The sequence below is a fragment of the Diceros bicornis genome, chromosome 5, assembly GCF_020826845.1.
Source record: "Diceros bicornis minor isolate mBicDic1 chromosome 5, mDicBic1.mat.cur, whole genome shotgun sequence".
NCBI lineage: Eukaryota > Metazoa > Chordata > Mammalia > Perissodactyla > Rhinocerotidae > Diceros > Diceros bicornis.
The window spans coordinates 44,516,711-44,541,133 of NC_080744.1; the positions used below are offsets into that span (position 1 = coordinate 44,516,711).

The 24,423-nt window shown below is 38.3% G+C and overlaps 1 long non-coding RNA gene across 1 annotated transcript in view; it reads right to left on the minus strand.

The window, feature by feature from the left end:
- Positions 1-10,212, minus strand: part of LOC131406053 (uncharacterized) — a 31,253-nt gene extending 21,041 nt beyond the window's left edge. Inside the window, exons 1-2 of the long non-coding RNA XR_009220050.1 lie at positions 10,120-10,212; positions 1,521-1,800 (exon numbers count right to left, since the gene is read on the minus strand). This is a non-coding gene — a long non-coding RNA (uncharacterized LOC131406053). The remainder of the gene's footprint in view (positions 1-1,520; positions 1,801-10,119) is intronic.
- Between the last annotated feature and the right edge of the window lie 14,211 nt (positions 10,213-24,423).

The window sequence follows — 24,423 nt, forward strand, 5'->3', positions numbered from 1 at the left end:
CTCTCAACCTTCATATCTGCCAGGAAGGAAATTAGGGGGGCAAGACAATGAACCAAAAAACACAAACCTTAAGTGAAAAACAAAGTAATGAAACAATAAATATGGACAATATAATATATGCAAAATAAAATCAGAATCCTATTCCATTATGGAGTCCATCAAATTTTCTTGTGGAGTATGAACACTGTAAGGAAATCTGTGGTTTGTTCCCATTTAACGTTACTAATCATCAATTAAATTGTATCTGTCTATAAGGGAAAACAGACTTTTTTGTATTATAATTTCAAGGCTTCTAATCTAAATAAGTCCCCTGTTCTCACGCCCACCCAAGCCACCTCAGAAAAGAAGCAAATAGTACAATACAGACCGAAAAAACAGAAAAAGATTATAATGAAAATTGTCATCTTCTCTAATTCTTTATTCGTTGGAAATATACTCTGGTTCTCTTGGTAGACAGAAACAGTTGACTTTAAAGGCTTTAGACATGATAATAGATGTAATGTGTCATCAGTGATTGAGGCAAGAGGACAATGAGCGAGGAAACAGCAACCGGATCCACTGGGGTAATGAGTCCCTGAAGGGGGAGAGATGCCTAAAAGAAAGAGGATCGGGAAAAGAATGAGATAAACGCAGGAAAACGAGCTGCAGTGGGTGGCCAGGAAGTCAGCAGCTGGCGTTTAAGAGTGGCCAAGAGAGCAAAGAGAAGAGAAAGGACTGAAGAGAGACGTGAGAGGCTGAGGGGGCCTAGCAAGAGAAGTGTGTTCAAAAGGCTCTGGGAAGTAATCCAAGGAACAAAACTCCAGCTTCACAAGGCCCAGTGGTTGCTAAGAGCACGGATTTGGCCCGGAGTTGAGGGTTGGGCTTGGAACCCTATAGAAAAGAACGAGTATTCCCAATAAAGGCCAGTGTAAGACTCAGTTGTCTGACCCAAAGGAGAGAGAGAAAAGAACGCGTGAGAGAGGGATGGTTCCTTGTGAGTCTAATGTGAATCAGGCTGGGTCCATGTGGTTTGCCTTTTCTCTAGGTGCCTTTGATGGTCAATATTTCTTTGTCCTCCTTTGGTTTGGGGGAATCTTCGAACAATAGGTGATGCACGAGGAGAAGTAGAAGTGATTGTGAAGTTTTCTGGAACTCTGAAGCCCAACATGAGAGAGAGTGATGGGCTTTCTTGTGCAACATCCTGGGAAGGTGGCCAGCAGCTGTATAAATTACCGCTTTCAGCCTGCGGTGTTAGGAGGCAGGAAGGGGCCTTGAGGAACCGCGTGTGTGATGATGCTCAGTGCTGCCTCAGCTGCCTTTCCCAGGCCACTCAAGGGGCCTTGTCTATAAGCTGGAAACAATTTTATCCTGATGGGAACATCGAAGCCAAGACTTTTTATTCTTCTGGATATAATGAGAAAAGAAGAAAATGCTCTATGCCCTTGAGTAATTCCTGTTTGAGAGTGCCTTACCTTTCACAGAGTCCTACACCCCAGGAGGAGGGAAGCAGAACTTAGAGCTGTGAGCAGAGATGGACCCACCTTCAGCTCGAACCTGGCTTCATTGTCAGCATACTTAGATGAGAATTGATAGCTGGTCCTCTATCTCCTTGATCAGATCACTCAATAGTCTTCCTGCTCTTTCCATCAATCAAAGGGAATTAAGAACGTTTGCCCTAGGGACAGGGCATGGGCAGAAATTCATTCCAGCCTTTGCAACTAAAGTGTGACTCCATGGAGCTTGATGCTGGTACCTAGCCGTGGTGTGCCAAATGGAGGTGTCAGGCTGTGCAGAGATGAAAAGATATAGGCCCTGGGAGAACTGTGAAGAGAGTGAGAAAACACTGAAGTTGAGATTCTTCTATTTTTACCTGGTAGTCAGGCGAGGCATCCTGGGGCAAGCTCCTAGGCAGGCAGAGGCTGAGGCAGCTCCTCAGGAATCCGGTTTGCAGCTTCCTAGTATCATTATCTATTTGCAGATGGTGAGGGTGCCTTGCTGAAAGGCCGGCTCCGGGATGAACTTTGTATGGGAGTCAAGAAAGGGAGAGGGCTGCATTGACATCTTCTCTCTGAATCTAGGCCTAGCTTCTTCCACAAATTTCAAGGCTAAATTGTGTAGTAAAGCAAATTTGCCATCGGAATTTTCCTATTTCTCCTTTTTGTCTCCTTATCCTGCACCGTCCACATCGCCCAGAACTCCCAAGCTGGCTCGGCTGCCCAGGAATTCTTTCTGCACCTAATATAACCCAAGCATTTTGGCCAATCACTAGTTATATGGAGCTGAATAAGAAGCAACCCATGCCATTTGGGAACTCAGAGTCTTGTACAGAGATAAACGTAGAGATAAATAAGTGTGCTGAGCTATACATCCTAGAATAAAAGTATAGACACATTATGGGACCACGAGGAAGGGGAGCCAAAGTTTGCATGCCTGAGAGACGAGGAGTAAAGAGTCCAGGTGAGTCTTTTCAAAGGAGATGACATTTCCGTCAGGGAAGGAACAGAGCCAGGGAACAGCATGAGCAAAGGTCTAGAGTGAGGACCGTGTACAGGGTGCTCTGGGAAGACAGAGGCAGCCAGGGAGGGGAAAGGTCAGGGATAAATGAGGCTGGGAGAAGGGGCAGAGTCGCCAGGAGGAAGCCTAACTGGGAGGTTTGAGTGTTTTGAAGGCCATATTAAGTTTGAGCTTTCTAGACAGTGGTGGGTCCCTGAATACTTTAAAGCAAGAGAATGGTATTTTCTTAGAAAGAGCATTGTGATAGCAGGATGGAAGATGAATAGTAGGAGGAGAAATCTGGTTAGAAGACTAAGTAGATAGATGACATGGAGCGATGAGAATATTAAATGGGGAAGTGGCAGTGAAGAGAAGAGAGAAGAGGGGCTGTTTGCAGAGAGAGTTCGGAAAGAATTAACAAGATTGGTTCATCATGAAATATGAGTATTGAAAGAGATTGGAATGCAAGATAACTGAAGTTTCTGACTTGGGCAGCGGCTACAGTGGTATGTCCATGGACTGAGACTGGGGTTTGATGGAAATGCACACAGGAACTGATGAGCTCAGACGGGACCTGCTGAGTTGCAGGTGCCTATAAGATGGCCAGATGAGTTGAGGTCTAAGCTCAAGGGAGGGCCAGGGCTGTAGACATCAGTTAGAGAATCATGAATCCATGGTTGAGGTACATGAAAGGAATAGAGAAAATCAACCAGGGAGGGCCTTTTAGTCTTACTTTTGGCAGTGTCTTATGTTTCAAAATTACTTATATCTTCCGTGAATTAAAACTTTCAATCCTTCCGTGCAAATCTCAAAACACTCGCAAGAGAAAAGTGGATGTCTATGTTATTTCTATCTAAAGGGTAAATGATTGATTGCTAGCTTGTTGAGGAGAACTTGGCTTTGAGGTCAGATCTAAAATCCCATGTATAAGGGTAAAGAGAGGTGCAGAAAGAAGAATAATATAATGTGCGTACTACTTGAACTGATAGCACCACCATGTAATTCTATAAAACTCATGAGACTCAGCTGGAACTGATATTATTAGTTTTATTACATAGATGAGCAATCTAAGGTTTAGAGTAATTTTATGACAATCTAAGTTTAGAATAATTTAATGCCTTGTCTGAGTTTACATACGACAGAGGTGAGATTTGGACTCTGTTTTCCTGAATCCTAGTCCAGTGGTTTCTCCCTTACACTAGTCTGCTTTCCAAAAACAATAGGGAGAAAAGTCAGTCTTCTTGAATGCTGTTGGGAATTCAGAAGCACTTTTCTTCCTTATCATGAAGGGGAAGAGGGAGGTCGGTGGAAAGTTTATAGTGGCAAAAATGCCCAGGAAGCCACGCTTTGGGAGTATTTCTCCAGATTTGCTTTCTCATAGGATTTCAAAGGTAGATGCGTGCTTGCCCAAATGCATGCATTTCTACTGTTGGGTTGTGACAATGATGGGGCTCCTCAGGTCACAACACCCAGGTGCCCACTCTGTAGCTTTCCCTCTAAGATCTGCCCTTTCAATTCTCAAATGAGCTACAATATATTTATGCATATTTTCAACCAAAATCACCCAAATATCAATGCTAAAATGAAAGACTAGCACTTTTAGAGATATGTGTGTTATCAAGATTCCTTAGTTTTCAATCCCAGAATAAGGAGCATAATCTTAATAGTTTTTCATTTTAATGCCCTCTTGTTTACCCAACCTGATTGGAAAAAGAAAGAGAAAGACTGTGACCTTTGCCGTTTTTTTTAAGTGTACTTTATAGTCTGCATAATAAGGCAGTGGTTGTTTCAGCTATATTTTGTTCTGTAATCGATATTAGAGATGGCTTGACCAAAGACTCGCAATGGAATTTTTATTTGATTTACATTTTTTACATTTATAATAAAATTTTCTCTGGCATGTTATTTTTCTTGTAAGTTGCACTAAAACATGATGTAAATAAGTAGATTACATTGCTAAATAAAGAACATAAAAAATATTAAAAATAAACTAGAATCAAAGAATTAAATTTTTTTAAAGACTGAGTCAGTATACACATTTGATTATGTTTAGAAACTGGAAAAGTTAAAAAGATATAAAATACTAATAATTCTGAAATGGCTTTATAAACTGGTAAGACATAACAGTGGAAAATGTAATTTGAGGATGTACATCAGTTTCACCATAACTTCATTGGCCTTTGTGAATTCAACACATACTTATTAAAAATTTTGTAAGTTACAATCACATGACTGGGTGCTCAAGATAAAGTAGTCAATCACACAGAAACAGTTTTATCCCTCATGGACCTTTTATAACCTAGCAGAAGAGACAGAGAGTGAGAGCCTGTGTATGTAAATACGAACATATATACATGTATATACATAGTTACACATGTATTCTACTAACAGACTAATTTATCGGGGAGATTACATCATTGCAATTTTAGCTGACATTTGATTTCTAGTGAGTTTGAATATTCTTTCATGATTTTTGCTAGTTATATTTCTTCCAAAAAATTGGCTATTCATATCTGTTACTTACTTTTGGCTTAGTGATTTTCTTATCAATTTGAATGATATATAATCAGGCCGTATTTGCTGAAAATGTTTCCCAGCTTCATATGCATATCTATGAAATTTCAGTCTATATGAACATAGAGAAGTTATTATATAATCAATCCTATCAATCTTTTCCTTTCTGATCTGTGTTCTTATTTTCAAACTTAGAAAGTCTCATCCATAATCCCTACTTTCCCTCTTTCCACCAACTTGAGTCCAATAAAGGAGAAGGGAAAGAAACGTTTTGAGACTCTGCCTTTACATAAACTGACTTATATGTATGTGCTACTTGCCATGTATTATTTCATAGACAATAAAAATGGGATCATAATATATCTACTATCTTGTAACCTGGGATTTTTACCTTTCTTAAAATAATAGACATTTTCACACATCAATAACTACATAGCTAATCATGTTTGTTGACTATATATATATAATTTATATACCCTCCAATTAATGAATATTTAGATTTGTTTCAAATTAAAATTAAGGTTGAGATGGATATCTTTGCATATTTTTTTTCAGATTCTTTCCTTAAAACATATTTTTATAAATAGAACTTCGGGGTCAAAAATTTTTTAAAATTTCTTTATTTATGTTGACAAAATGCTATCCAAAAAGGTTATGCAACTGGTAAGAGATAAGAATCTATAGAAACTGGGAGACTGTGAGGTCAAGGACTCTAAGGTGGAGCAAGTTGGCAGGTGGTGGCTGAAGCTGAGTCAGGTGACAGATATTGGAGTTCAAGAGACCCAGGCAAAGCAGGGAATGGGCCAGCTAGATATATGTAGAATTCACTGAGGAGGATTCAATCATTCACTTATTTATTTGTTTGTTCAATAAATATAAGAGGGCTTACCATGAGCTAGGCACTGTTTTAAAGAAACAAAACAGACAAAAATTACTGTCTTCATGGTGCTTATTTATATTCTAATGGAGGAAACAGAAAATAAGCAAATATATAAGATAAAATATGTACCGTGTCAGATGGAAGTAGAGCTTTGAAAAAAATAAAACATGGAAAAGATATAAGGAATGCTAAGTTGGAAGGCTTATAATTTAAAAAAGGATGTCAGGGAAGACCACATTGAGAAGATGGAAGTTAAATGAGAGCCATATGGAAATCTGGAGGGAGAGTGATTCAGGAAGAAGGACTAGCATAAGCAAAGGCCCTGAGGCAGTTTGCCTGGTGCCTTGGAAAAGTGGCAAGAAGATCAGTCACCAGTGAAGGAAGGTGAGAGACCTGGAGGATGATAGAGAATAATAATGAGAGTGGTGAGGCCAGAAGGAGTGAGTTTCAAAGGAGAAGGATATTTTATATATGAATGGGAAAGCCATAGTTTGAAAGCAACAATGACAAAGTGAAAGAATGCTAGTTATTCCCTCTCTATCATGAAGTACACAGAATGTGAAAAAGAGCTAGAATAGAGTGGTATCTTCAGAGGAAAGCCAGATTTCAGCTAGCAGTGAAAGAAAAAGGAACCTTGTGTGACATTGAGAATGAAGAGAAGATTCTAAAACATAAAAAAAAGACAAAGGTCATTAGTGAAGCCACAGAGTATCTATGTAGCTTGCTTGCTGATGGTGGAAAAAATGGGGTGGTGGAGGGTTAAGAACTATAAAGGAATAGTAGTTTGAAAGTTATTATGTGATGGTGGGAGAGGGAAAATGAAGAATGAAAAGGACTGGCCAGTGAGCTAGCCAGTTAAGTAGGATAAACACTTACCTCAGTGGTTTCCAAGAAGCAAAGTTTGGTTTCAGGAAGCCATGAGAGCGAAAAAAAGCATTTTAAGAAGCACGGAGTAATCAACTGTGGCAAATGAGGTTGAGAGGTTGAGTAATTCAAGTGCTGAGAACTGACCATTGGATTTGGCAAGATGTAAGCTGCTAGTGGTCTTGACACGATAGTTTTAGTGGTATGTTGGGACTGAAAATCTGAACAGGTAAGAGGAGATAAGGATGAATTGACATGGAGTTAGAGCAAATTTCTTGAGGCGTTTGGCTTTAACGGAGGGCATTTCTAACTATAGGGTGAGAGATGGAGAATGACAAATTCTAGGGAATATTTTTTGAGATAGGAGATTTTGGGGTTTCAGAGAACCCAAGAAAAAATATCCCCTTTATATCTGTCCAAATTTAAATCTACTGAGAGATAGGAAACAAGCAGTTGAAGGCCAAAATATTACTTTCATTACTGACAAAACTGTTAGGGTAGGTGGATTTAAGTCAATTAGCCAAATGCAATTGATAATATTTTGCAGAGAATTAGGCTGACTTGCCTGCCCAGTTCATGGAAGCATTGAATAATTGTAGACCTTCTTTATTGGGATCTGCCCTTGTGAAACTTATAATTTTAAGAAAAAGAATAGAATATGAGCTTTATTCAGGTGGAGCCCAGAGAGGAAAAAGAGAGGAAGAAGGAGTTGAGCCGAGCTCCTCTATTCACCAATTAGGTAATTTACTCCTCCTTCCCTGGAGGATGAATGAGGAGTTCTCCCCTAACAAGAGATAGCCCACCATGTCTGTTTGTTAATGGAAATGACCCAGTAGAAAGGGGGAAACATGATTCAGGAGAGAAGGGGAAGACCAGAGTCCTTGAGTAGGCTACAGAAGATGAGATCTAGCATTTGAAATGAACTAGGAAAGTTTATCCCATTTACCAGGAGAGAAGGCAGGAGAGAGGGGGACATAGCTAGATTGACAAATTTGGTGTTGGAAGATACATTTTTCTTTTCTGATTGTTCTTATTTCTCAGAGAAATAGGAAGTGAGATCATCAGTTATGAGTGAGAAGGGGAGGACAGGTTCAAAGGGACAGAAGGTGTGAAATAATATTCTCGAAGAGTGGGAAAGGAAATTGACTGGATAGATGAAGAAGGTTGGCTGAGCAGTGCTGAGGGTCCACTCAGGCTTTGTGGTTGTAAATTTAGAGTGAGTCCATGCAGCATGGTAATAGATGTCACTCTCCTGGCCATATGCTGCTCAGATGCAGGAAAAGAGGAGGCAGAGATTTTCATTTAACCAGGGTTGTGGTTTTACCAGGTGACCCTTATAGAGAGAGAAAGGGGACAGGATATTTAGTTTGTATGCAAGGAAGCGATAGAGCATGGAACTTAGTTTAGTTAAAGAGGATAGAAATGAGAAGAGAGGTATGATATAAAGGAAAAAGAATCATGGGCAAGGAACTGAAGTTCCCAATGGGGTCAGAGAGACGTTGTGGTTACAGTACTGGGATAAAGATGTCGGAAAGTGAAGAGTGATTGTCAAAGAATGAAATGCTTGACATAGAGATTTGGAGTTGTTAAAGGTAATGATGAGGTCTAAAGTTTAACTGAGAGTAAGTGACTGGGATGGATTGGTTGAAGACACCATCGTAAATAAAGGGGTCAAGGCTCTGAGAGGACAAATTGATGAATGGATGGACCACCTACATAATTGTTGAAGTCACTAAGAATGATGACAGGAAGAGTGACAGAGATAGACCGTGAGCCAAGTGCTAGAAGCTTCAGTGAGTTATAAGACTGAGGGATCAGGAAATGATTGCAAGAAGGAAGAGTGGAGAGTAGTTTTGCCTAAAGGCATGTGCTTCAAAACAGTTGGAGTTTTTGAGAGAAGATTAAAGAGAAAATATCTGGGAAAACAATGAGAAATAAAGAGGGCACCAATCATCATCTCTTAGGTCCACCATATGGGCACTGTGTGAGAAAAAGCAGATACCACTGGAGAGGGTTTCCAACTACTTTCCTTGACCTTTTTAGATAAATCATAAGATGAAAAGGAGAATCGGGTTTCAGACAGATCATAAGATAAATGGATGAATGTCAGAGGAGAGACTGGGGATGTGGAAGATTATGCCAAAGAGAGAACATAAGTGAACAGGGAGCAGAGTGAAAAGATTTCAATCACTAGGGAATGCAGGCCCCTATATATGGAGATATTTCTGTGTGTTCTTTGATGACTCGGGTTCTTGGATTGCTGGAAGAGATTGAGGTATATTTGGCACAATGGCATTAGCCCTGATGGTGTCTTAGGGGAAGGTGGGTCATCGATTCCATTTACAGCCTGCTTGGTTATAATAAAGAAGGGGGCAGTGTGTGATGGTGAGAGTGGTGGTCTCACCACGGACCTATAGAAATCTGGAAAGTTCCTTAAATCCAGCTGATGATAGTATTACAGTATATTGAACTATCCACTTTACTCATTTCTTTCCATAGTTTTCCTTAATATGTTCATCTGTTTATTCTATTGTATGTAATGTAATATTATGTTGCAAATTTCCCCCCTAAAAATTCCCTCTGGACTTTTGATGTTGATTAATTCTTAAGAGTGATTTGGAGCTTAGTAGAAAAATATCAGAATCCTCCTCTTCCTTCTACTCAAAAATAAATTCTCTCCCTTCTCTGAATTTCCCATAACCCTTCACCTGAATCTTGTAACATTTTATCATAATTATTTTTGTGCATGTTTTATGTATATGATTTATACAACTTTCTATTACACTACAGTGCCCAACACTGTACATTACACATAGTGGGTCTTAAATAAATATATGTGGAATGTATAAATAAAAAAAGCACTGAGAATGAAAGGCTGAGGGGAGAAGTCAAGATGGCGGCATAGGCAGACTCTGAACTCACCTCCTCCTGCGGACACAGCCAATTTACAACTACTCGTGGAAAAATTACCCCTGAGACAGAACTGAAAACTGGATAAGAGGAACTCCTGCAACAAAGGACAATCCTAATTGAGGTGTGAGGCAGAAACTGCCTTCTGGAGAGAAAAAACGCCGCCTTCAAAGCCGCAGCGCCTCACGGCCAGCGGGGAGCAGCCCAAAGGTCCATAGCCCTCCCTGGAGGTGTGGGGCCCTGAGCTGGGGAGGGCCCCCGCTGTGGGCATTTTGTGGACCTAGCACAATCGAGACGAGTGGCATAATATCTGACTTTGCCTGCTACTAAAACATTGGGGAGTACCCCCAGAAAAGCTAGTTCACAAAGAAATTAAAACCGGCTCTTAAAGGGCCCACGCACAAACTCACCTGTTTCAGAAAGCAACCTAAAATCACCAGAAAGAAAGGTACACAGTGCTTTGGTGAAAAGAGACTCACCTGATAGGCTCTGAGTGCATCTCGGTGAGGGGTGAGACCTCTCCAGGGACTGAGACATTGGCGGCGGCCATTGTTGTGGCCTGGTGTGGGTGTGCTGACACAGACGCCATTGGAGTTCTCCCTGGGGCCTGTTAGCCCAGGTCTGCCCCACCGACTAGAGCACCCAGTTAATCCAGCTCAGCCTGGGCAGGCAGCCCACCCTAGAGACTGGCCCCACCCAACAACAAGCCCTCGGGCACCTTGTGGCCCTGCATAGATTGGTGACTGGATTCTTGGCAGCCTGGCAACTGAGCCCACATCAGTGGGGCAGGGCGTGCACAAGGAGTGGGTGGAGAGTGTGGGGTGGTGGTGGAGTGTGTGTGGCTCCCGCCGTGGGGAGACTGGGTCCACTTCAGGAGGTCAGAGCACACACACGGGGCAGGACTGTGTTGACTGTGTGTGGACCTGTGGGTGGTGGGGCTTGTTAGCTGCAGAAGACTTGTGCTTCTCAAAGACCCACATAGGGGGTTTGCCCCACCTTCCAAAGCCTGAAACAATTGGGTGATCCCGTGCCTGAGGCCAGCCCCATCCAGCTGCAATCCTCAGAGAGCTGACAAGAGACCTAAAGGCTGGAGGCTTATAGCAATTGTAAGCTCCTGAGCCTAACAACCTGCCATGCTGGGGGCCTACTCACTTAAAAGAAATAATGCAACACAAATGTGGTATTAGAACTTGCAGCCAACAGTGTTGGGGCTCCCCACGCCTGATAAAGAGACTGAAGGGCCCACAACAACTTCAAGCAGCTGATCATTACAAGAGCTGGCCAGGAGAATAACTCGGCTTCCCTGGGCACCTACAGGGAGAGAAAATAGGCCACAACAGAAGGACACACGTAGCCCACATAGGGGTCACCCCTGGAACACTGAGAACTGAGGGAAGCACACTGCAGACCTCCTAAGGCATCACTCATATAAGGTCACCTATCCAAGAGCAGGAGACGTAGCTGACCTACCTAATACGTAGACACAAGCACAGGGAAAGAGGCAAAATGAGGAGGCAAAGAATACATTCCAAGTAAGAGAACAGGACAAAACCCCAGAAAAGGAACTAAGTGAAAGAGAAATGAGCAACCTACCTGACAGAGAGTTCAAACAAAGAGTGTTAAGGATGTTCACTGATCTGGGGAGAAGAATGGATGAACTCAGTGAGAATGTCAACAAAGAAATGGAAGATATAAAAAAGAACGAATCAGAAATGAAGAATACAATACTGGAAATGAAAAATTCACTAGAGGGACTCAAAAGCAGAGAAGAGGATACAGAAGAATGAATCTGTGAGCTGGACGAAAGACTAGAAGAAATTACCCAAGCTGAACAGGTAAAAGATAAAAGAATTAAAAAGAGTGAGGACAGTCTAAGGGACCTCTGGGACAACACCAAGCGCACTAACATCCATGTTATAGGTGTCCCAGAAGGACAAGAGTGAAACAAAGGGGCAGAGAATCTATTTCAAGAAATAATAGATGAAAACTTCCCTAACCTAAGGAAGGAAACAGACATCCAGGTACAGTAAGCACAGAGAGCCCCAAACAAGATAAACCCAAAGAGGCCCACACCAAGACACATCGTAATCAAAATGTCCAGAATTAAAGATAAAGAGAGACTCCTAAAAGCCTCAAGAGAAAGACAAGTTGCATACAAAGGAAACCCCATAAGGCTATCAGCTGACTTCTCAGCAGAAACCTTACAGGCTAGAAGAGAGTGGCACGATATATTTAAAGTGCTAAAAGGAAAAAACTTACAGCCAAGAATACTCTACCCAGCAAGGTTATCATTCAAAATGGAAGGAGAGATCAAACATTTCCCAGACAAGCAAAAATTAAAGGAGTTTGTCACCAAGAAACCAGTGCTACAAGAAATGTTAAAGGGACTGATTTAAGGGGAAAAGAGAAGACCACAAATAGGAAAAATTATCTATTTCCATGATAAGAGGGTAATGGATATTAATGCACAAAAAAGAGGTTAGATATGATATCAAAAACATAAAATGAGGGAGGAGGGGAGTTAAAGAGTAGAGATTTCAGCAGAGGTCAAACTAAAGAGACCATCAATTCTGTATAGAAGGAGAAAGGAACAGAGAAGGACTACTAAAACACTGAGAAAAAGAAAAGTTAAAAAATGACAGTAGTACATACTTATCAATAGCTACTTTAAACGTCAATGGACTAAATGCTCCAATTAAAAGGCATAGGGTGGTTGATTGGATAAAACAACAAGACCCATATATATGCTGCATACAAGAGACACACTTCAGACCTAAAGACACTCACAAACTGAAATTGAAGGGATGGAAAAAGATACTCCATGCAAATGGCAATGAAAAGAAAGCTGGGGTAGCAGTACTCATATTAGACAAAATAGACTTTAAAACAAAAACTGTAAAAAGAGACAAAGAAGGGCATTACATAATGATCAAGGGAACAATCCAACAAGAGGATATAACACTTGTAAATATCTACACACCCAATGTAGGTGCACCTAAATATATAAAGCAATTATTAACAGACGTAAAAAGAGAAATAGACGGTAACACAATAACAGTGGGGGACTTTAACACTCCGCTTACATCAACAGGTAGATAATCCACACAGAAGATCAATAAGGAAATATTGGCCTTAAATGACACACTAGAACAGATGGACCTAGTAGATATATACAGAGCATTCCATCCAAAAGCCGAAGAATACACGTTCTTTTCAAATGCACATGGAACATACTCCAGGATTGATCACATATTAGGCCACAAAACAAGTCTCCATAGATTTAAGAAGATTGAAATAATACCAAGCATCTTTTCTGACCACAACCATATGAAACTAGAAATCAACTATAGGAAGAAAATCAGAAAAGCCACAAATACGTGGAGATTAAACAAAATGCTACTGAACTATGACTGGGTCAATGAAGAAATCAAAGAAGAAATCAAAAAACACTTGGAGACAAACGAAAATGAAAATACGACATGCCAGAATTTATGGGATACAGCAAAAGTGGTTCTAAAAGGGAAATTTATAGCAATACAGACCTATCACAACAAACAAGAAAAATCTCAAATAAACAATCTAACAATGCACCTAAAGGAACTGGAAAAACAAGAACAAACAAAGCCCAAAATCAGTAAAAGAAGGGAAATAATAAAAATCAGAGCAGAAATAAATGAAATAGAGACTAAAGAAAAACAGAAAAAATTAATAAAACCAAGAGCTGGTTGTTTGAAAAGATAAGCAAAATTGACAAACCTTTAGCTAGACTCACCAAGAAAAGAAGAGAGAAGGCACAAATAAGTAAAATCAGAAATGAAAGAGGAGAAATTACAACAGACACCTCAGAAATACAAAAGATTATAAGAGAATACTATGAAAAGCTATATGCCAACCAATTCGACAATCTGGAAGAAATGGATAATTTCTTAGAATCATACAACCTTCCAAAACTAGATCAAGAAGAAGTAGAGAATTTGAATAGACCAATCGCCAGTAAGGAGATCGAAACAGTAATCAAAAACCTCCCCCAAAATAAAAGTCCAGAACCAGACAGCTTTCCTGGTGAATTCTACCAAACATTCAAAGAAGACTTAATACCTATCCTTCTCAAACTCTTCCAAAAAATTGAGGAAGGGGGGAAGCCCCCTAACTCATTCTACAAAGCCGACATTACCCTGATACCAAAACCAGACAAGGACAACACACAAAAAAAGAAAATTACAGGCCAATATCACTGAAGAACATCGATGCAAAAATCCTCAACAAAATACTAGCAAATCTCATACAACAATATATTACAAAGATTATACACCACGATCAAGTGGGATTTATTCCAGGTATGCAGGGATGGTTCAACATTCGCAAATCAATCAATGTAATACACCACATTAACAAAATGAAGAATAAAAATCACATGATCATCTCAATAGATGCAGAGAAATAATTTCACAAGATACAGCATCTATTTATGATAAAAACTCTGAATAAAATGGGGATAGAAGGAAAGTACCTCAACATAACAAAGGCCATATATGACAAACCCACAGCTAATATCATCCTCAATGGTGAAAGACTGAAAGCTATCCCTCCAAGAACAGGAACCAGACAAGGATGCCCACTGTCACCACTCCTATTTAACATAGTACTGGAAGTCCTAGCCAGAGCAATCAGGCAAGAAAAAGAAATAAAAGGGATCCAAATTGGAAAGGAAGAAGTGAAACTCTCACTATTTGCAGATGACATGATTTTATATACAGAAATCCCTAAAGAAATCACCAGAAAACTTTTAGAAGTAATAAACGAATATGGTAAAGTTGCAGGATGCAAAATCAACATACAAAAATCAGTTGCATTTCTATACACTAACAACGAAGTAGCAGAAATAGAAATTAAGAGTACAATCCCATTTACAATTGCAACAAAAAGAATAAAATACCTAGGAATAAACTTAACCAAAGAGGTGAAAGATCTGTACACGGAAAACTATAAAACATTGCTGAAAGAAATCAAAGAAGACACAAAGAAATGGAAAGATAGTCCATGCTCTTGGATTGGAAGAATTAACATAGTTAAGATGTTCATACTTCCTAAAGCCATCTATAGATTCAATGCAATCCTTATCAAAGTTCCAACAACATTTTTCACAGAAATAGAACAAAGAATCCTAAAATTTATATGGAACAGCAAAAGACCCTGAATAGCTAAAGGAATCCTGAGAAAAAAGAACAAAGCTGGAGGTGTCACACTCCCTGATTTCAAAATATACTACAAAACTATAGTAACCAAAACAGCATGGTACTGGCACAAAAACAGACACACAGATCAATGGAATAGAATCGAAAGCCCAGAAATAAACCCACACATCTATGGACAGCTAATCTTTGACATTGAAGCCAAGAACATACAATGGAGAAAAGAAAGTCTCTTCAACAAATGGTGTTGGGAAAACTGGATAGCCACATGCAAAAAAATGAAAGTAGACCCTTACCTTACACCATACACAAAAATTAACTCAAAATGGATTAAAGACTTGAATGTAAGACCTGAAACTATGAAACTTCTAGAAGAAAACATAGGCAATACACTCTTCGACATCGGTCTTAGCAACATATTTTCAAGCACCATGTCTGACGGGACAAGAGAAACAATAGAAAAAATAAACAAATGGGACTACATCAAACTAAAAAGCTTCTGCACAGCAAAGGAAACCACCAACAAAACAAAAAGACAACCTAACAACTAGGAGAAGATATTTGCAAACCATACATCTGATAAGGGCTTAATCTCCAAAATATATAAAGAACACATGCATCTCAACAACAAAAAAACTAACAACCCAATTAAAAAATGGGCAAAAGACCTGAACAGACATTTCTCCAAAGAAGATATACTAATGGCCAACAGACACATGAAAAGATGTTCAAAATCGTTAACTATCAGGGAAACGCAAATCAAAACTACAAAGAGATATCACCTCACGCCCGTCAGAATGGCTATAATTAACAAGACAGGAAACAACATGTGTTGGAGAGGATGTGGAGAGAAGGGAACTCTCATACACTGCTGGTGGGAGTGCAAACTGGTGCAGCCACTATGGAAAACAGTATGGAGATTCCTCAAAAAATCAAGGATAGAACTACCATATGATCCAGCTATTCCACTGCTGAGTGTTTATCCAAAGAACTTGAAAATACCAATGCGTAAAGGTGAATGCACCCGTGTTCATTGCAGCGTTATTCACAATAGCCAAGACTTGGAAGCAACCTAAGTGCCCATCAAGGGACGAATGAATAAAGAAGATGTGGTATATATACACAATGGAATACTACTCAGCCATAAGAAACGATGAAATCCAGCCATTTGTGACAACATGGATGGACATTGAGGGTATTATGCAAAGTGAAATAAGTCAGAGGGAGAAGGTCAAATACCGTATGATCTCCCTCATTAAGTAGTAGATAATAACAACAATAAACAAACACATAGAGACAGAGATTGGATTTGTGGTTACCAGAGGGAAGAGGGGAGGGAGGAGGGTGAAAGGGATAATTCGGCACATGTGTGTGGTGATGGGTTGTTATTAGTATTTGGGTGGTGAACATGATGTAATCTATGCAGAAATAGAACTATAATGATGTACACCTGAAATTTATACAATGTTACTGCAATAAACAAAAAATTAAAAAAAAAAAAGCGCTGAACAAGCTGGGAGTCAGAAAATCTGCGGTAGAGAATCATTCTGCCTCTCACTATGTACGTAACCTTGAGCAGGTTATTTAACTTCTCATGTTTGCATCTCTAGGGTGGGAATAATAATGGTCCTGTCTACCTGACAGGTCGCTGAAGCTATAAGAAGTGTGAAAACTAGACACAGCGTTTGAAAATACTTTGAAAATTGATTCCAAGCAAGCTTTTTCAAAGCTGACATTCAAAAAAATATTATCATTTATTACAAGACAATTCGATACTTTGTAGAAAGAAATCCATTATATGTTTGACAATTAGTTTTGGCTCAAACATATCTGGAAATAAAAAGCCTGGATAGGACTCAGATGATAATTAGACTCTCATTCTGCCATCTTTAGCAGAGAAGTACTGCTGAGGCTAGCAGCCATGAACTGACGGTAGCTTTCAACTCCAAAGTCAACAAAAATTTTTTATGGCTTCATACTATACCTGAAATCCCAACATTACTAATTTATTCCCTGGAGTTAAACATTGTCTTTATTATTTGAGTTCTATTTCAAAGAAAATAGAGTAATAGCACGGTACATGTGGCTTGGATTTGAATTCCAGTTTTGCGATTTAGTGGCTCTATGACTTTCACAGATTTTCCTAATTTGTAAAACAGATGTAACGATAGTATCTTCTTCCTAAAGTTATCATGAGGACAAAATAAGATAATGTATAAGATATGTATGTAAGCATTTCAGTATGGTACCCGGCCAATGCCAATCTCTCAATAAATGTTAGATATTTTTTAAGTCATTATAAAATCCCTAATAACATAGTGAGGAGGATAGATGAAATAGAAAACAAAGATATAATACAGAGAATCAACAATTCCAAAAGACTGTTCTTGGAAAAAGATTAATAAAATAACCAAACCTATGGGGAAATCAATCAAGAAAAAATAGAGGAAGAACACACAAGAAATGCTAGAAATAAAAGAGGGATATAACAGCAGATACAGCATAGATTAAAATTTAATAAGAAAATATTATTAATACTTAATGCCAATAAGTTTGAAAACTTAGAAAAAATAGATACATATCCAGAGAAAAGTTATAAGTTGCCAATCCTGGGAGGAAGAAGAAAGTTAGACTATTCCTATAATCATTAAAAAAAACTGAATCAGTAATTTCAAATCTTCTCATAACAGGTTCAGATAATTTTATAAATGAGTTATACCAAAGTTTCAGGGAACACATAATACCCATCCTTTTCGACCTAGAGAATAGAGAAAGAGGTAATACTCCCCCAACACATTTTGATATCAGAACCAGCAAGAGGAATATGAGAAAATAAAATTGCAGGTTAAGCTCACTAATAAACATAGATTAACTAATCCTTCCTAAACCAAAATTTGGAAAACCAAGTCCATCAAAATAAAAACATACAATATATAGGAATATGTATAAAATATATGTTTATCCAAGAAATAAAAGGTTGAAACATTTTCAATCTATTGATGTAATTTAATAAATTAAAGAAGACAAATCAGACGGTCATCTCAAAAGATGCAGATAAAGCAGTTGATAAAATTTGACAACTTTAGCAAAATAGGAATTGAAGATATTTTCCTTAACTTGATAAAGCATGTCTACTAAAAATCATGGTAATGGTGAAAAATTAGAAGCATTCCATTTAACTTCAGGAATAAAGTGAGGATATCTACTGTTACTACTTTTACTCAACAATGTACGAGTGATCTTAGCTGGAAGAGTAAGGCAAGATAAAAGAAGATGGAAATATACGGAAGGAAGTGTATTAGTCTGCTCGGGCTGCTATAACAAAATATCATAAACTGGGTGGTATAAACAACAGACATTTATTTCTCACAGTTCTGGAGGCTGAGAAGTCCAAGATCAAGGTGCTAGCCAATTCGGTTCCTGGTGAGGACTCGTTTCCTGGACTGCAAATGGCCATCTGTGTCCTCCCACGGTAGAAAGAGAGAGAGCAAGCTCTCTAGTCTCTTCTCATAAGAGTACTAATCCCATATGAGGACCCCCCTTAATAACCTCATCTAAACCAAATTGCCTCCCAAAGACCCCATCCCCAAATACCATCACATTGGGAGTTAGAGCTTCAACATACATGTTTGGAGGGGGAGGGGGACACAGCACAGTCGATAGCAAGAAGATATCAAAACATCTGCAAATGGTAGATTTTCTACATAGAAAACCAAAATGGATCTACAGACAAATACTGTTGACAACTGTGATTAGCAAAATGGCAGGTACATTTTATTCCACCAGAAACAAAATGACAATAAATATTTTGAAATATGGAATTTGCAATAGCAAAATAGAATAAATCTTAGAAAGTATGTGTAAGAATTCATAAATAAAATTAGAAAACTTTATTAAATAACATTAAGGAAGGTCTACATAAATAGAGAAAAGACAAATGGACCAACTGCACAGAATAGGGAGCCCAGAAACAGACCCACGTGTATAAGAGAACATTACATATATGACAAAGTGGCATCATAAATCAATGGGGAGAGAATATATTACTTAGTAGATGGTGCTGGGAAAACTAATTTAGTGTAGGAAAGAAAATAAATGTGGATCCCTATATAACACTACTTACTATAGATGGATTAGAACTATAGGTAAACTATAGATGGATTAAAAATCTAACTGTGAAAGTTACACTATAAAATTCTTAAAAAGAAACACAGAAAAATGAATTTGTGACTTAGTAGTTTAGTTTTCTATTGATGCTGTAACAAATTTAGTGGCTTACACAACACAAATTTATAGTCAGAAGTCTTAAAAAAGGTGCCGGCAGGGCTGTGTTCCTTCTGGAGCCTCAATGAAAGGGTAGAATCCCTTTCCTTGCCTTTTCCAGCTTCTAGAGGCCACCTGCATTCCTTGGCTTGTGGTGCCTTCTTCCAACATCAAAGACAACAGCATAGCATCCTTCAAATCTCGCTCTCTCTCAGCTCTGCTTCTGTCATTACATCTCCTTCCTTGACTCTCACTCTCCTGCTTCCTTCTTTCCTTATAAAGACCCTTGTGATTACATTGTGCTAAGCCAGATAATTGAGGATAATCTCCCCATCTCAAGATCCTTAACTTAATCACATCTGAAAAGTTGTTTGCCATGTGAGGTAACATATTCATATGTTCTGGGAATTAGGATATAGACATCTTTGGGGACCATTATTCTATCTACCACACTTAGGAACAGGAAAGGGCTTCCTAGACCATATTTCAAAAGTCAAATCATAAGGAAAAAAGAGGATTGATTTGATTACATCAAAATAAAGAACTTCTGAAAGAAGTTGAAGAAGACACAAATAAATGGAAAGATATTCCATGATCATGGATTGGAAGAATTAACATTGTTAAAATGTCCACCCTACTCAAAACAATCTACAGATTCAATGCAATCTCTATCAAAATTCCAATCACATTTTTCAAAGAAATAGAGAAAACAATCCCAAACTTTGTATAGAACCACAAAAGACCCTGAAGAGCCAGAGCAATCTTGAGAAAGAAGAATAAAGCTGGAGACATCATACTTCCTGATTTCAAACTGTGTTACAAAGCTCTAGTAATCAAAACAGTATGGTATTGGCATAAAAACAGACACATAGACCAATAGAATAGAATAGAGAGCCCAGAAATAAGCCCATGTATATATGGTCAATTAATTAATAACAAAGGAGCCAAGAATATACAATAGGAAAATGATAGTCTCTTCAGCAAATTGTGTTGGGAACACTGGACAGCCACATGCAAAAGAATTAAACTAGACCCCTATCTTACACCATACACTAAAAACAACTCAAAACAGATTAAAGACTTGAATGTAAGATCAGAAACCATAAAACTCCTACAAGAAAACGTAGGGGGTAATCTTCTTGACATAGTCTTGGCGATGATTTTTTGGATTTGACCACAAAAGCAAAAATAAACAAGCAGGACTACATCAAACTATAAAGCTCTGCACAGCAAAGGAAACCATCGACGAAATTACAAGGCAACCTACTGAATAGGAGAAAATATTTGCAAGTCAAATATCTGATAAGGGGTTAATATCCAATATATACAAGGAACCCATAGAACTCACTTAAAAAAACAATTTGATTAAAAAATAGGCAAAGGAACTGAATAGACAATTTCCAATGAAGACATGCAAATGGCTAACAGGTACATGAGAACATGCTCAACATCACTAATCCCCAGGGAAATGCAAATCAAAATCATGATGAGGTATCACCAGACACCTGATAGAATGGCTACCATCAAAAAGCCAAGAGATAACTGTTGGCAAGGATGTGGAGAAAAAGGAAACCTTGTGCACTGTTGGTGGACATGTAAATTGGTACAACCACTATGGAACAGTATAGAGGTTCCTCAAAAAATTCAAAATAGAACTACGATATGATCCAGCAATTCCACTTCTGGGTATATATCTGAAGGAAACAAAATCACTCTCTCGAAGAGATATTTGCACCCCCATGTTCATTACAGCATTATTTACAATAACCAAGACATGGAAACAACTTAAGTGTCCACTTACAGATGAATGGACAAATAAAATGTGGTGGATATATACAATGGAATATTATTCAGTCATAAAAAAGAGCAAAATCCTGCCATTTGCAACATGGATGACTCTTTAGGGCATGATACTAAATACAATAAGTCAGATAGGGAAAGACAAATACTGTATGATCTCACTTATATATGGAATCAAAAAAACTGAACTCATAGAAACAGAAAACAGATTGGTGCTTGCCAGAGCTGGGGGGTGATGGTTGGGGGAAATGAGTGAAGAGGGTTAAAAGGTACAAACTTCTAGTTATAAGATAAATAAGTTCTAAAGATGTAATGTACAGCATGGTGACTATAGTTATAATACTGTATTGTATATTTGAAAGTTGCTAAGAGAGAAGATCTTACTTCTCATCACAAGAAAAAATATTGTAACTATGTGAGGTGATGGATTTTAACTAAACTTACTGTGGTGAGCATTTCACAATATGTACATATATCAAAAGGATTATGTTGTACACCTAAAACTAATACAAAGTTATATGTCAATTATATCTCAATAAGACTGGAAAGTAAATAAAGAACTTTTGTTCAGCAAAGGACACTGTGGAGAAAGTTGGTAGACATAAGATAGAAAAGAAGACATTTGGAGTGTTTAAAACTGACAAGGGATTAATATCTAGAATATATAAGAATGTCTTATAAATCAATAAGAAAAAAACAGCACCCTAAGGGGAAAATGTTTACCACATTGGAGCAGGAAATTGACACAAAAGAAAACCCAAAAGGCAAATAAGTATGTCTAGAGACTCGTAAAGCATTAGTGATCAGGAAAAGCATATTAAATAAAGTAATATCCTCTTATACCTATAGGATTGGAAAGTTAGTTAATGCAACAGAATGATACGGATTGGAAACTCATGCACTGCAGCCATTCTGGAGAAAAATCTGTCAGAATGCAGTCATGTTAAGCATATGCATATTCTATGACATGGCATTTCTGCCGCTGAGTGAATGGCCCCCAAAGAAATTCACCTACACACACTTGTACGAGATTGTTTATGGAACCATTGTTTGTGTGTGTGTAAGGGAGGTGGAGTGAGTTGAAGGTAATCTGGGTACTCATAACTAGAGGAGTGAATAGGTAAAATAAGGTGGCTTCACATGTTGGAGTTCTATGCAGCAGTTAGCAAGAACTGACTAGAGGGGACGGCCCAGTGGTGCAAGCGGTTAAGTGCGTGCACTCTGCTGCAGCAGCCCAGGGTTCGAAGGTTTGGATCCCGGGCACGCACTGTTGCACTGCTTGGCCATGCTGTGGCGGCATCCCATATAAAGCAGAGGAAGATGGGCATAGATGTTAGCCCAGGGCCAGTCTTCCTCAGCAAAAAAAAGAGGCGGATTGGCAGATGTTAGCACAGGGCTGATCTTCCTCACACACACACAAAAAGAACTGACTAGACATGTATATAAGCACTTAAAAGTATCTGAAAAACAGGACTGAGAAGAAAAGAGTATGAAATGATATTATACAATAACATTTACAAAAATTACAATACATGCAAAGTATATGTTACAAAAACACATATGGACCAAAAGATTCACATCAACCAAATTAGAATGTTTGTCTATGAGGGGGGAATGAGGGAGGAGGGGAGGGAAGAAGGGACGAGGGAAGGAAAGAATAAAGGAAAGAAGGAGGGAAGGAAGGAAGGAAGGAAGGAAGGAAGGAAGGAAGGAAGGAAGGAAGGAAGGAAGGAAAAGAGAGAGAGGGAGAGGGATAGAGGAATGAAGGAAGCATGTTCAAGGATCCAAACACTCAATATTGTAAATACGTCCATTCTCTCCAAATTGATTTACGGAGTCGATAAAATTCTAATAGAAATTCTTATAGGGTTCTTAGTGACTCGACAAATTGATCCTAAAATTTATGTAGAAGAACAAAAGGTTAAGAATAGTCACTATACTCCTAGGAAGAATAACAAGGCAAGGAGACTACAAAAGTCATGACTTATTGCAAAGCTTTAATAGTTCAGAACGTCATCTTGGCACGTGTAGCAAACAGACCCATGGAATATAATGTAGAACCCAGAGTGGAATATAACATATCACGCCACATATATGGAAACCTGATATACGACGGGAGTGTGGGGCAGTCTACGCAATAGACAGTAAAGAAGGAAGGCACTTGATTATCCATTTGAAAAAAATATGGATTCCTTCCTGTGCCACATATAAAAACCAATTATAGGTGTATTAAAGACTTAAGTGTGAAAACAAAACTTGAAAAATTTTATGAGACAAAATAGAATATTTTGATGATCTTGATGTTGGGCATGATTCCTTAAATAAGATGAAAAAGGTAACTATAATAAAAAAAATTGGTAATTTTGATTGCATTAAAATTTAAAACTTCTGTTTATCAAAGGGCTTCATAAAGAAAATAAAAAGACATTTATCACAGGTAAAAACAACAAAGTGTTAGTATCCAGAATATAGTTTAAAGGAAAAAAAAAGATCTTATATCAATGAGTAGAAGACAAAAATTCCAGAGGAAGACTAGCCAAAAGGCGTGAATTCAAAAAAGGAAATATGAATGGCCAATAAACATATGAAAAGGTGTTCAGGCTCATTAGTACCCAGAGAAGCACAAATTAAAATCCTAACGATGTACTATTTCATGCACATCAGATTGGCACACGTTCTAAAGTCTGGCAACACCAAATGTTGGCGAGCATGTAGGACAGCCTGATCTTTCATATATTTGTGATGGGAATGTACATTCGTACAACCACCTTGGAAAGCAATTTGGCATTAGGCAGTAAAATCGATGGTGGGCTTACCCCATGACCCTACCCTTTCACACATATTTTGTGCCCTAGAGAAATTTTTGCATGTGTACGCCAAGAGTCAGGTAGGAGAAATGCTCTCAGAACCACAGCTCATGCTAGCAGAGAAACCAGAAAGGGTTCAGTGTCCGTAAACAGTAGAATGGGTAATAAGCTGGGACGCAGCCATTGCACAAAAGGCTCTACAGTCACACTACGTTCAAATGCATTCATAATGTATACTACATAGATTAGCACGGAAGAATCTTAAAATCATATTGAGTGGAAAAAGCAAGATGCAGACAATCACAGTACTATTTTATTTACGTAAATTGTAAAAACATAGATGTAACAATGTTTGTTCAGAGATACTTACATATGTAACAAAGTGTACAACAAAATAAAAGACAATTAGACACATCAGAAAGAAGGGAGAATAATTCAACTGGGGATGTGGAAAAGATATGGAGAGCCTTCTATTTTTTTTTCTATTTTATTTCTTAAGCTGCATGCTATGTAGATGGATGTGCATTTATTTTTCTTTATGCTGTATATAATAAACATATATACACATATACACACACATAAGAATGCATATATAAATATATGTTATGTTCATTCACATATTATATTCATTACATTCATTCTTTTGTATATATGTAATATTTCATAGTAAAACTAAAAGAAAGAAAAAAGGGAAGCTTCCAGTTACCACATGAAAGGTTTC